General features: G+C 48.1%; 1 pseudogene; it reads left to right on the forward strand.

Annotated features, from left to right (window-relative positions):
* The first annotated feature begins 2,878 nt into the window (after positions 1 to 2,878).
* On the forward strand, positions 2,879 to 8,642 carry LOC121046833 (annotated as a pseudogene).
* Positions 8,643 to 14,951: the final 6,309 nt, after the last annotated feature.

Here is a 14,951-nt window from a genome sequence, read left to right on the forward strand (position 1 = left end):
TCCAAAAGAGCGCAATCGGAAATGACGTCGCGAGCGTCACGTCCGAAAACCGGAAGTAGAGGCGGAGCCACCGGCCGCGCGCCGTTTCTAGAGAGCCTACATTTAAGAGAGGGCGCATCTCAAACCAAGGAAAGCGCTTGCAATTTAATCGCGGGCGCCTTTTGAAAAGATTCGTCGCAAGTGCGCATGCCTTGCGTTACCGTGTGGCAAGAAGAAACGCGGGCAGAAAGACGGAGACGATTGCAGAAAATTTTGAGACCCCTCCTAGCAGCTCGTGTTGCGAACGTGACGTATAAACCACATGGCCAAAATCGAGCAGTTGAAAACGCTCTAATGCCTAGGCACACTAGTCGTCTGCTTTTCGAGGCGGTCGCCCTTCGTCGTCTGCTCCGCTGCGTTCGCTGCGTACGCGCTGGCGCGTTGGAGATTACGATAAAGCGAGCGAGTGCGATCAAATTTCACGACGCCGACGACGACGACGACCACGCTTTTGGGGTTCTGAAAAATGGGGATAGCTTACGGAAGGGAGTGGCGAGGCTTACGCTCGTGACAGAAGTAATTAATAGTGCGCGGAAACGCGCGACTTCTGGGCGAAGGAAAAACGTATGGGGCGTCCGACTAAAGCTGGGTAGATAAATCATGCCTATTCGCGTTGACTTATGGGGACGCAGGTACAGATTCTACCGCATAGCTAGACCACCACCTTTGGTGTGTATTGGCTACTTTGAAGGGTATTATGGTGTCATACTGATTCGCGGGGCTGCCGTTAAAAAAAAAATCATTAAGTATCCTTTTTTTTTTCCTTTGCATACCATTTTAAAAAACTCGAATAAAGATTTTTGTAGCTTAGACAGTGAACGTCCTAGTCCTCGTCAACTGTCACTTTGTTAGAAACAACACTTTTGTACACTGCGCGACACCAACACCGCGAACGCGACACCGGCGCTGTTTTGCATTTTAATTCGAGCGAACACTGGCACAAACCGAACTCTGCACCATATTTTAGTGCCCTAAATTAGCACTTTTCAGGACAATAGCAGTTTTGATAACAACTTATCTTTTTTTACGCGAAAAAAAAGAAGCAAACGGACGATTGCTTGTTTGCGTTAATAGCGTCGCACAGTGTACGTTTAATATGCAAATAAAAGTGCATTGATAGAAATACTAATGTCTCCGTTGAGCTTTTAATTTCTGTTGAGCATTTAATATCCGTTGAGTTAATATTTCCGTTGAACAATTAAATTTAGTTTTTCGACGCACAATATGTAATAGATTGCCTAGTCCTCGGAAGAGTGGTCGTCAGCTCCACAATTTCACAATCTTTCAGTGTGCCCCCGGAGGCTAACCAGAGAGCAGACGTTACATGGTTCTCCACCACAAGGTCTTTTCAACCTCCGTCATTTCCTGAATAGACTCCACCCTGGACGTCACCGTCGGCAACGTCGAAGTGGTGCAGGCGGATCGTCTCGGCCCCTTCGTCGTGGAATCGCTGCCAAACTGGTTCGGTGCGTCCCTCGAAGACCTCATGATCTTCGACCACAGGGATCTGAAGGGGGGCTTGTCCACCCGCTCTGTGCCGTGTCGGCTGCGGCTGAATCCAAAATGCTTCTTCGTCTGACAGACGGAATTCTCCAGAAGCGGACGGAGTAGCAAGCGCTCGGCTTGAATGTCGCTGGAGTAATCCACATCAAGGTCTTGCTGAGGCGGCGCCAAGTCTCCCTGATTCTGACTCAACCGGTCATAGTGACAGACCTCGTCGTCATCCGATCTCGAGGTACGCCTGACGTTGTAGGCCACGAACGCAATCGCAAACAAAACCGCCACTCCAAACGCACAGCCGTACGTCCATGGACTATGCCGATGCTTGAGCAGCGCCTTGAACGTTGATGCGTCATCGAAGGATTCGGTTTCTGCCAAGTCGTCCGCGTATTGTCGCTTTTTGAGCTTTCCTTCTGTGGATGGTCCCTGGCTGCTGTGTTCTCTTCGGTATTGAGCCTTCAGACCTGGCAGAAAGAGGTCCTCCCGCCACTCGTCCTTGCCGAACGGTTGGTCCGACGAACATGATGCTAAGCCCACAAGGAGGAAGACTAGGGCCAACCCCAACATGGGGTCCTTGCCTTAGACAACGTCAGGACGATGGATCGGCTCCAGCGTCTGGCATGACAAGAAACATCGACGGACGCCTCTAACCAAAACACCATATCTTCCCAGTGGATTCCACGCGCCTCTAGAGCGTTTTCATCAAAAGGAAAACTGAAATTTCACGGAAGTGATTTTTTTTTATATATAAATACATGTTTTATTATTATTATTGCCTTATGACTAAAAAAAAATTAGGACCCGGAGTGAATTGCTCGTTTATAGCTGAGTTGAGATCGGGCCATCTCTATACACGGCGGTTTCCAAACCCCTTAATTTTGTTCTGCCTCAAAACGTTGTCAACCTTGCGCCACAGTTATAGTGGGCTATAGTCGGGTACAAGTTAGCAATGCATCAAATAAATACCACCACGTACCAGCCATTGCACTGCATCACTACAGTGTACTATTCTAGTACACTGTAGCATCACCTCGCGAACCAACCAGGAAACAAAAACAAATTAGTTGTTATTTAATTGTTTAGACATCAAGGAGGAAAAAGAAGATAGCGTGAGCGAAAGGCGTTTCTTTTTCGAGCTTCTCTAGTCTGCTAAGTCTGACGTAATATTTTGCAGATTTAGTGCAACCAAATGTTGAAATAAGGAACAGAAGTCATCCGAAATCAGCGGGAACCACAAGGAAGAGGCGGTGAGTAAAATGCTCAAGCCTGACGATTTTGAACTCGCTTCTCAAGCCGCCGATGCTGGGCCTAAGTGTTACCAATCGAACGCTTGGCATTAATGGAGGATAGGCAGAGGGCTGACCGGCCCTCTGTCGAAAAGAATGGGATGGAAGTAGACCCGCAAGAAGATAGACGGATAATACACCCCAAGAAGCGCATTAACAGTGATGCCTGCAGCGACAGTGCGGACGAATTGGACACAGACAAGGCGGGGAAGCCTAGCGACGATAATGAACGACAGGATCACGAAGCTGACGGGAATGCACGGTGGTCAACTCTCAACTACAAGAAGCCCAAGCCGGCCAAAGGTATGAGAATAGAGCGTTTTGACCTACCAAAGACGGTGGTTGTCCTGAAGCCCAGAGAACAGATCAGGATTACGGACATTTCACCCCAGCTGCTACTTGATCAGATCAGAGCGGTACTCATCGTACCGTGTAACCGAGACAGGCTCTCGAACGTCGTCAATCCAAGGAACAACACGATTGCCGTAACAGTCTACGACGAGAGGCATGCGAGGGACATAATGCAACTCAAGGCACTTGTGACCGACGACGGTCGGATTGTGGAGGTATGCGCCTACCGCTCGGTTACGGGCACCATACCTCGAGGAGTAATTCACGGCATGCAGCCTGAAACGACGGCACAAGACATTGTCGAGAACTCCGACTCCGACTACCACAACATAATTCATGCCAGACCTATTGGCAAGAAGGGCACATTCTTGCTTACCTTCGATGGTGAGGGAATCCCTAGAAAGATCAACTACCACACCAGGCTGATCAACGTGTACACGTACAGACCGACGGCAGTCATTTGCCTCAAATGCCACGGGTTCGGGCACAAGGCAGCAGTCTGTACAGGGCAACAAAGGTGCAAGAAGTGTGGTAAGACACACCCGTAGGAGGACCAGTGCGGAGACACATACTGCGTAAACTGCCAGGTATCAGGCCACACAGCGCTAGAGTGCCTTCATGTGCGCTTCGCATAGAGTGATGCCAACTGCCTGTTTCCCTTTCCCACAACCTCTTCCACCGCCATTTTGTTCCTCTCATTGTTTCTCCGTGCGCCGGAAAGTGGCCTTTGTGTCCATCGGTAATCCCATCCGAGGGGGAAAATGCTAATCCTCCCTCCGTGGGTTCCACAACGCTGCTCCGAACTTCTGAGATAAGGTGCTTGTTTCCGGGGGGGTTATAAGCCCCACGGAATATCGCCGAGGAACAAAATGGCTGCTGGTTTGTCGGCGAGTGGTATTACAAAGGGTGGCATCACCCTAGCAAAGCGCACATGAAGGCTCACTACACAGCGCTAGACGGCAGCCTGGCCTGGCCATGTAGGCACCCTAGCCTGGCCAAGAAAAAATGCAGATGCGCGTCTTCAGAAGAGAGCAAAAGCGCCGCTGACGCAAACCAAGAAGATCGCAACACCACTACTCACCAGTGAGACAGGACAAGGTAGAACCAACTGGAACCGATTTTTACCGCTTCAAAGCTTAGAGGAATTCCTTCCGCTCGAGCAGTTGTCGCAGGGCACGCCCGGTAAGCAGACGCACCAACAATCCCTTCAAACGAAAGGCAAACTGACGCGGCCCCACAAAAGCCACGAAGTAAACTCTTCGAACTTGACAGAAGAAGAACAGCTTAACGAAATGTGCAAGGAATTGGATGAAATCAGACGACTTCTTATCGAGAAGGAGAGGCGCATCGAGACGATGCGGGTGCGAATTGAAAAGAGAAAACAGGAAGAAGAAAGGCTTCGTCAGCAGAGACAGGCGGAACTAGAAGAGAAACGACAGGCCGAACAGCAGCCTAGACATGAATCGCAACAACGACAAGAACAGAGGCAGGCGATTCCTGTTCTCTCGGCGCAGCAGCAAGAACCAGTACCGCAACAGATGAAGAGCGGCGTAAGGGAAGAAATACAAGCCCTGAAACAGGCTCTCCAACAGCACCAACAACAAATGCAAACGGCCATACAACAATTACGCCAGCAATTTGAATCAGCCCTCGGGCACGTTCAAGCACAAGAAGCACAACTCAACGCGCAGAACATGCAACTACCAACTCAGCATGCAGCGTAAGCCCACAAATGCGCGTGCTGATAAGGCTACGACATTTAACATACTTCAGTGGAACTGTCGAGGCCTCAATACTAAAAAAGCAGAACTCAATATGAAGCTGAACGACGAACCAAGGGACGCTGTGTTACTACAAGAAGTTGGTGACAAGAACATAGGATTAAGAGGCCCCTACCGGGGATTTCACTCCCCATCAATTGTGCACGTACGCGGAGGAGTCCCGAAAATAAAGGCGCAAGCTGCGGTCTTCCTCAAGAAAAGCTACCCGCATCAGCAACTAGATACATCAATGTGGTGTACAGAAACGCAAGAAGTGGTGGCAGTGCGAACCACTCTTGGGCAGAAGAAAATTATCTTAATATCGGCATAATACAGACCGACGAACGCAGACGACGACAATAGTTGGATGAGCCAGATGATGAGGGACTTTTATGACCACCATATAGTCATCGGGGGTGATTTCAATGCGAGACACAGCGACTGGGGGCATGATGATGAAACAAAAAAGGGACAAGACATTTACGAGGAATACAGCAGCGCAGGGCTTACGCTACTAAACGATCCACAAGAGCGCACTTGAGTTGGACAGAGCGAGCGGCAACAAGATTCTACGCCTGATCTCACCATCACCACAAACTTCACCGTGGCAGAATGGAGAAGGGAAGAGGACACATGAGGCAGTGACCATATTACCCCATTACAGTAGGCGTAAAAGAAAATGGAGTGGAAAAACGCAAGAGAGAATCGAAAACAGTCATCTGGAACACGTTCAGGCTGGCGGTATGTACTGAGTACCAAATTCAACATATCAACGATTTCACGCACGCGCTCCGGGAAGCAACTCAAAAAGCTACAGTAACGAAACTCATCGATGTAAATGGTCCCACTCCAGACACGAGACTGTTGTCATTGTGGCAAAAAAGAGTGAAACACCTGAACATGTATAGAGCAGAAAGAAAGCGGAAAGATCTCCAGGAAGCCAACCAGCTGGCAAAAGAGGCACAGATATATGCAAGCAAGCTGAACCAGACAAACTGGCTGGACCTTTGCGAATCCTTTAACGAACACACGTCGCTCGCCAAAATGTGGTCGATATGCAACTCTATGCTGGGCAAAAGAAAAGAAACAAACACAGTACCAAACATCGCACTCAACAGCGACAAAACAATAGAAGAAGTGCTGGAAGAGACATGGTGACGTTTTCCTTCCACAACCGGCACAAGTTCCTAGCGAAACCATCTATGAACCGGGGATGGTCAACGATGAGGAACATTACAACGCGAACTTCACAATGTGGGAAATGGAGGCGGCGATTGAAAAGAGCAAGACGCGAAGTGCCGCTGGACCAGATGCCATTAGCAACAGTATGCTCAAGAATCTCCCTGATCAAACGAAATAAATCCTTCTAGAGGAAATCAATAAGATTTGGAAGAACGGAGAAATGCCCGAAGAATGGAAGCTGTCATGGGTCACGCCGATCCCAAAGGCTGGCAAGGCTCCTGACAAACCTCAAAACACGAGACCAAAATCGCTCACGTCTGTCCCATGCAAGTTGGTCGAAAGGATGACGCTGATGAGAATCGACTGGCTAGCAGATAAGCTCAACATCTACCACCCTGCACAAACTGGGTTTAGGAAAAATCTTGGAACGCATGACAGCCTGCTACTTAGCAGGGAAGGCATCTTAAAACACAAACCAAAACACCCCCAGACGAAGATGCTAGTAACAGTAGATATAAAAAAAGCGTTCGACTAGCTACCCCACACCACGATAATCAGAACCCTGAAAGACCAAGGCATTGTTGGAAGACCGATAAACTTAGCAAAAACCTTCCTTCAGGGTAGGAAATACAAGATCAAGGCAGGAACCCATGAGAGTAACACCAAGGAAAACAGAACTGGGGTACCGCAAGGTTCGGTACTATCGCCAGCTCTCTTTAACTTAGCTATGGCTCCCCTTGCATGGGAGCTTGAAGAAATCGAAGGACTTTTTTTTTACAATATATGCTGATGACGTCACCATCTGGACCCTCACAGGAACGAATGCAGAACAAATGGAAACATTGCAGCGAGGACTAGCCACAATCGAGGAATTCCTCAAAGAAGCCGGCATGAAACCCTCTGCAGAGAAAACCAAATTCATGGTGTTCGGCCACGGCTGCGAAGACGTTACACCAAACCTCACCTTCGACGGAGACAAGATTAACAAAACCGAAGAACACACAATTCTTGGAATTCACCTAAACTCCAGCCTTAACCCCACAACGTGGATCAGGAAGATTACGAGCACGTGGAAACAAGGGCTATCGATAATTAGAAGAATAGCTAGCAAGCTCGGAGGAATCGGAGAGCGTATTGCCCGAACCATCGTACAAGCGGCACTCATATCTAAGGTGCTGTATGGCCATGGGCTGCGGTTCTACAGGCTACAGAAGAAACACATGGCAAAATTGGAAACCCTCCTAAACGAAGCACGAAGGTGCATTTCGGGCCTCCCGAGGAACACCAAGCTAGAGAAGCTCCACGAGTGTGTTCCCTTCCCAAGTTTTGCGGAAATGGCGGAACAGCAGGAAGAGATACAAATCTTCAAGCTTAAGCATACAAAACAAGGACGCTGCATTGGCGAGCTACTAGACAGAGACTACGAAGATGAAGGAAGGATCCCTGATCACCTCCCACCATGGGAAAGAATTGTTGTGACCGAGCCCAAGCCCATACCTCAAAAAATGGGCAAAGGTAACAAGGAAAGAAGAAAAAGAAAAGCTGAACAACACGAAGCTGAAGTGGAAGTATACTTCTAGACGATCCCAACATCACAGTATGCTATACCGATGCGGTTCACTCAGATGAAGGAACAGCAATAGCATGGCATGTCCCTAGAGAGGAAATTACGAAAACGGAAGCCGTTACCTTCGGCACAGCAAAAGAAGAAGAAGCCAGGGCCATTACATCTGCGTTACAAAACATAGGAGAATCGATTCCGAGCAACTCAAAGATAATAGTCTTCACAGACTCCGCAGGACGTCATCAGAGCATGCAAAACGCACCTCGAAACAAGCACTGCATGTGATTAAAGACGTCCTAGTAACTGCCATTGAACTCAAGATGAAGAACGTTAAAACCTCAATAAGGTGGATTCCCGGACATGAAGGGATTAAGGGAAATGAGATCGTCAACGCTGCAGCCAGGAAGCTTCATCGTTCAAACCTCTGCTGCAGTGGCCTGACGACTTCCCACCCTTCGCCAGGTAAAAACACCGGAGAACAGGAAAATCCCAGGCCTGGCATCTATGACCCAATAAGAGCCATTGACGTCGCCAAGAATGCGATCAAGAAAAGGCTTGCACACAAGAAGAAAGAAGCAGAGTACGGAATGCCATCAGGATTCAAAAGGTATGAAACAGGTCGTCTAAGAAGGCTTCAAGCAGGATCAGCGATCACTCCGTCAGTCCTCAAGAAATGGGAAGACAAAAAAAAAAGCTCGCAAAAATCCAGATTTTGTTCCGGAGCCGTACCAGTGCAAATACTGTAAGAAGCACACTCCTGCCGACATCCAACACGTTATGTGGGAGTACAAACACCACGATGAGGCAAGACACGCAACACTCGAACAACTCAAACCACAAGACAGACCACCCACGCTTCAAGATTGGCTCAACCCGGTCGGGGAGACTGCGAGAAGAAAAATCATCCTGGGCAGTGTCCTCACCTACCTAGAGAAGACCGGCCTGGGAGACGACATATAATTAGATTCTACCCCGATATCCCAACATCCCCTGCCGCCTCTGGCCCTACCCTAGCGTAACTGCCAGTTGTATCCTTGCCCAATAAACGTTTCTCGTACATACATACATACATACATACATACATAGACATCAAGAGTTTAGTCTGTCAGAGTTTGGTGACATTGATACATGAGAAATTTTGCCAGTGAACTATGACTGTTAGCCTGAGGTCTTTGACGTCCATAATGTAGTAGGAATAACCATACACGTTCGGCCGCACAAAATAATAATTGGGGTTGTGTGGATATTTATACAGCCATTTCAAAGTTTCCGACTATAGTCACTCGCTTCAGATGAGCAATTTTAGCCAGTGCAGTACAACCACTAGCATGGGGTCTTTAACGTGCACCACGCACTACTGGTACACGACCGCACGCCGGTACGATGCTCATACAGATCAAAACGGGCAGGGGTGCACCCCTGCCCGTTTTGATCTGTATGAGTATGGGTATTGAACCCAGGATTCCTGGATTACAGTGTAGCTGGACTCTGCAGCGCGAGCTTTTGCTCCACGTGCTACAAGGAACGGTGCCATGACGAGTTCTGTGACGTATGCTCGTGGAAGTCAAAGACGTTGGCGCAGGGAGCGCGAGGACTGGGCCCGGCACTATGCTCCGTTAATCCTTAAGCTGAGACTGCAGTCAAAGCTACAAGCGCGAGCTAGCCCGCGCTCCTAACTTTGAGACATGCATTTCTAGCGCGAGCGCTCGTTCTGCGGAAGAACGTTTTAAAGCAGTGACTTCGAGCTCTCGTGGTCGTGGCATTGACCGCAGAACCGCAGTCTCAGCTTAAGGGGGTCATGAAACGATTTTCCTACTTCTTCCTCCTTGTGAAATTACGTGGTCTTGACATTTCTTCGGCACCGGTGCGATGACTCCTAGCTTCCACCGTGCTTTTTAAGCACACCATAGAACTTGTCATTCCACCCAGACAATAAGTTCCGTCAGGGCACTCATTGGCCACGAACGCGAATCCAAATATTCGTCGACGGATTGATTGTTGACGAGCGCATAAGTCAAAGTGACGCAGTTCTCGTGTCCAATGCGTGAGCTGGGCTCTGCTGACGTCAATTTGGCGCCGGTGACGCGCTTTTGGAACCGCGGATGTATCACAATGAAAAGGCGGAGAGCTTTCGAAGGCAAGCAGGTACAAAATAGTCCGCTATATTTTCAAGTGTTCGTAGCGAAAAGCTGGCTTTTGACTTTCTAGCCTCTTTCTTTTGGCCAACTAAACGATATGCGATTAGTAAAGTCCCAATTTAAAATCATTCATCCCAACCCAAAATTCGTTTCATGGCCCCTTTACAGGGATGCTGAACCGAAATCTGGATTCCCCAAAACACGCGGCAAAAGCGTGCAACGGGATGCTACAAACACCAAAACATCACTCATACAGCGAAATCTCGAACGGATGACCGTATTTTTCAAAAAAAAAAAAAAAAAGAGGCGCATTTGGCAGGAATGTTGACGTCATGTTTCTCCGAGAAGGAGAGGGAACGGCCTCGCGTCTTCTCCGCCTCGCGGCCTTGAGGGAGCGAAGCGAAGAGAGGAGGAAACTAGGTATCTTGACGGTCACGCGCCTCATCGGCCTGGTTCAATCTCGACTTCTTTTTCCAAAAATAGGCCGTCCATTGGAGATATCGCCTTACTAGTAGTGTTGTAGGGATTGTAGTGTCCCGCCTACATCTCCAGCATTGTTTTTTTGAAATCTAAATTTCGGTTCACCATCTCTTTAAGGGGGATTCACCCACTCGTCACTCAATGGGCAAATTTCGACGAACAAACCTGAGTTTCAGGAATTAATGCACCAGAGTATTGATTATTTTTTAGGTGCACTATTAAGATGTGATAAAGGTCGTGCGACCCTTGGATTTTCTCCTGAGAGCGCTGGAGATTTTCAACTAAATCCTGAAATATTACCATTTTGACCGTTCTGAGCGCATTCCAAGGCAATTGTGAAATTAAAATGACTTAGATATTGAAAGTGGAGAAGCGAATGGTAATACGTACTGGAGGTGTTTCCTATCTTACTTTTAAGACACTGACGGGAAGCCTAAGTGTCTTGGTATTTGCTTATTTATCTATAAATAAAATTGACAGGGTCGTTATCTTTACATTTATTAGAGAGTTTTAGAATAACGTGCGCAATCTTAGCGCACGCTAGAGCTAAATTTAGCGCTTGTATTAGCGCCCGTGACGCAAGAGAGTTTTAGAATAGCGTTTCTCCGTCGCGACGCAAAAGCCCAAGCATCTCGCGCTTGCGACGCCACCAAGATACAGTCACCATTTTTATTTCACACACAAAATTCCGTAACTTTAGAAAGAAACAAGTTTTTGGTCCAGAGTACCATTTTAGATTTGTTTAAACACGAGAACGTGGCTACGTTTCCATGGATGCGACCATGGCGCATCGAATCGAGATGTGACCAGTCACGCGCCCGCGATCCTCCTTTCCCTTCCTCGTCTACCCAATCATAGGCGGTTAATCTCGATTCGATTCGCTACGATCGCATCCATGTAAACTCAGCCTGAGACGCGAGCGGTTGACCGGTCGTGCCCGCTTGCGTCGCCTCGGCTAGAGAGGTCTCGTGTATACTGACCTTCGCACATCGTACCTTCGCCGAGAAGTGTTCGCGCGTCGCAGGCATCAAGTTGCCGGTGATCGTTGCCAAACCGAGTACAATTTCATCTCGTATTGAAAATCGCAGTCGCGAGGATGCCGCCGACGTCGCACTCATGACGCCGCCAAAGCAGCCGCCGGCATAATCCTGGAAGCCGCCATTTTGGCTTAACTCTGCTCGTCTTGGCTTTAGTCAACTTCTCATCATGGATCCTCCTTGGAGAAGCGCAAAGACTCTTTGCGTACGCACGCTATTTCCGAGAAATAGCGCACGCTAAAATTGCGCACGCAAAGCGCAAAACCTGCTTTGCGTTCGGAGCATGCGCAGTGGCGACGACGCTATTCTTTGCGTGCGCAAAGCTTTAGCGTGCGCTATTCTAAAACTCCCTATTTTCAATGGGTTGAACGAGATGGCGACACCAGCACCAAATGCCCCAAGCCAGAGCATTTGTTGTTGTTGCTGCTGTCTTCACGAGCTCGCACGGACTGCGACTTGCGGCACAAGTCCTATGCTTGACACCGCCGAGATCAGTTTGGTCGTTTTACCGGAGAATTGTATGTGGTGGGATTTCTGTCTGCTGCACCGCAAAAACGTTCAGCCTTTCCACTCTGGTGAAGAAGGAAGACCATCGAAGCTGGACTATGGTGGGAATGAGGTAATGGCCGACCGCAAGTCAGTAAGCAAGAGTGGAAAGGCTCGAAAAGTTGCCGCCATCTGTGAGCGACGGTGGCAACCAGAGAACCGGCAAGCTGGTTGTCTTGTTGCCGCTGTCAGATTAACGATGGTATAGAATACCTTAATGAAAGGCAAGATGTGTGACTGGTAAGGACAACAGAAATGCAGCTGCAATGAAAAATAGAGCACCGTGGAACTATAACAGGTATGAGGTAGTGAGGAAGATCAGGGGGCCTATGTTGCACGTTTTGGACTCCCAGGAGACTAGGGAGAAGGATGTGACGTAGGTGTGAATGAACGTATCTTAGCAGCACCACGCAACGCGTCATCAGCGACTCCACCAATCAACATCCAAAGAGCGTTGTTGACGTCACTTCCTTTTCCCTAGTTTCCTGGGAGTCCAAAACGTGCAACATAGCCCCCCTGGTAGGAGTTATGGTTTTAAGCCTGACTTTTGCAAATGCAGTTTCGTGCATAAAACTTGACGTCCAGACAAGACAAGAAATAATACAACGTGGAGGTTGCCTCTGGGAGCACATGGCAAAACACCGAACCAAGGTGTACAGGCGATATGAGATGCTCTTCATTCAAGGGCAGGGAAGCTAGCAGTAAGATACAATTTGAGGATAGGCTAAGAGAAATCGATGCAGAACGATGGGCACGACGAGTTCTTAGCTAATTACACATGAGAAGCGTCGATACAATTTGGAGAAAGCGGACTAGAAATTTTAAATTTAAATATATGGGCAATTGCAGGGACACGGATGAGAAAATTAAGGGTCAAGAAGAGAGTTAAATCAAATGATAGGAAATATGGGAAGCAGGCATGCAGACTAAATTGGCCTTGGAAATGTAGAGATCATTTAAGGGCATTACAAAAGTACTTTGTCCTTCGATTTGTTTCATTTATTTTTTTGTTTTTTTGTTTTTTCTCGCACAAAAGCTAGCGCTCGTAAGAAAATACGGGTATCTGTTCTGCATTCCATAAGTGACACAGATTAATTTCCGTAGTTAACTGGCCAAAGGCTGCAGCTTTATATTAGGGCTGGGCGTCAATTAGAATGTTTAACCTGATTAATCGACACCCTTTAATCGACTAACTAACTGATTAATCGGTTTTGTTCATTTTCATGTATAATAGTTCAGAAAAATAAACACTGACATTTGTGCATCTCCTGAATATCTGATAAACGGCGCAATGTACAATTTCGGATTTTAAAATACACCTTGATGTGTAGTTAAGAGCAGTCCAAAGACACCCACACTTACAAATTACTGCTTCAACCGCAGAGGCAAAGAGGTTCGTTAAAATTCTCCGGCATTGGCGAACTTTCTTGATCACTATAGTCTCTGCTGCGCTGAACGGACACTCGCACGGTGTTAAAGCAGCCGGGACACGTATAATCTTGTTTAGAGTTACAAACCTTGTCCCTACAGTTTACTTTAGGTCAAACATTCAACTAAAGTTTGCCTTCATACAGGTGCATTATAGTTCACACCTGCGTGGTGAAAGCGTTGAATATTTTCACTTTCTTTTGTTCGACGAAATTTGACCGATTAACTAGTTAAACAAATTAATCGCGATTAAAGCATTAATTGATTAATCGGTAGGTTCACCGATAAAATGCACAGCCCTACTTTATATGTCTCCTCGTTCAGAAAAAGAAGACGAAGAAGCTCACAGGACATATGTCTTTTCGAGCTCCAGCTTTCAACATTTTATTTCTCATCTCCTCTCCTCCGAGGACCACGAAGCTCGCCACAGAGGTACGCAAACATCTTCCGTACCCTGGGCCACCTAATCCTGGACCCACGGCTCGCCTCCGTCATCGAATAAGCAAAACCAGGCCGCCCCTGTGGGGCGGGCCTCGCTAAGCCTAACACTGGCGCCGCTGCTCCGGCCGCCTGCTGCCTCACCGCTATGCTTGCCGACACGTTGTCGGAAAGCCCGCCCGTCCACCGGCTGGGGCGGCATCTCCCTCATGGCAGTTTGCCTCACCTGCACCCAGAAGCCCAACAATTATAATGAAACTCTCGAATCACGTCACCATCGCCACCCTCCGCTTCACGTCCCTCTGCATGCGCCACCATTCTCGACGGAGCAAGGCTGACTAAACTCGAACAAGGCATCTACATTACGTTTCGTACAATTGCCAGAGTAGACATTAAAAAGGCCTTTGATGGAGTAGACCACTCGGCAATTCTACACAACTTTGCAACACTCGCTTTGGTCCAAGACTTTTTAATTACATTAAGAACTTCCTAGAGACCGAACGATTAAAATCACATGCCCGGACGGTAACCCATCCGATCCTCACTCTCTCACCTAGGGAACACCACAAGGCTCTCTCTTATCACCAAAACTATTTAACCTCGTCATTGAGGATCTCCCTCACAAACTCTCGAAAATTCCTGGCCTCCGACATATCATTTATGCAGACGATGTTACCACATGGTCCTCAACCGGCAGTCCAGCAGGGCAAGAGGAAACTGCCCAGTCAGGACTCGATATCATCCAAAGCCACGCCCGTAGCGTAGGCCTCACCCGCTCCCCTGACAAATCTGCTTATGTTGTCTCCAACGATGACACGAAAAGAAAAAAAGAAGCATACCACAACCTCATCCAACTGCGTATCGATAATAACACCATAACCCGCCGCAACCACATCAAAATCCTTGGATTCATCTTCCGACATGACGGACGAAGCACGGTCTGGGTAAAGATCATTCTAAAACACCTAGTGCAAATTCTTCATATGCTCCGGCATATCACACGACAACGACACGGCTTACGGGAGCACGAATTTCGCAAAGTGATCGAAGCACTCGCGTACACCCGACGCATGTATGCGTATCCATACCAGACCCTCACTACCTACCACTCAGACAAACAAAATCGAGGCTTCCCCCCGCAAGTTCACCCGTACTGCCCTGGGAGTTCTTGTTGTGAGAATCCGTCCGGCCGCGCCACCCTG

This window comes from Ixodes scapularis, unplaced genomic scaffold (assembly GCF_016920785.2).
Source record: "Ixodes scapularis isolate PalLabHiFi unplaced genomic scaffold, ASM1692078v2 PGA_scaffold11__112_contigs__length_91849675, whole genome shotgun sequence".
NCBI lineage: Eukaryota > Metazoa > Arthropoda > Arachnida > Ixodida > Ixodidae > Ixodes > Ixodes scapularis.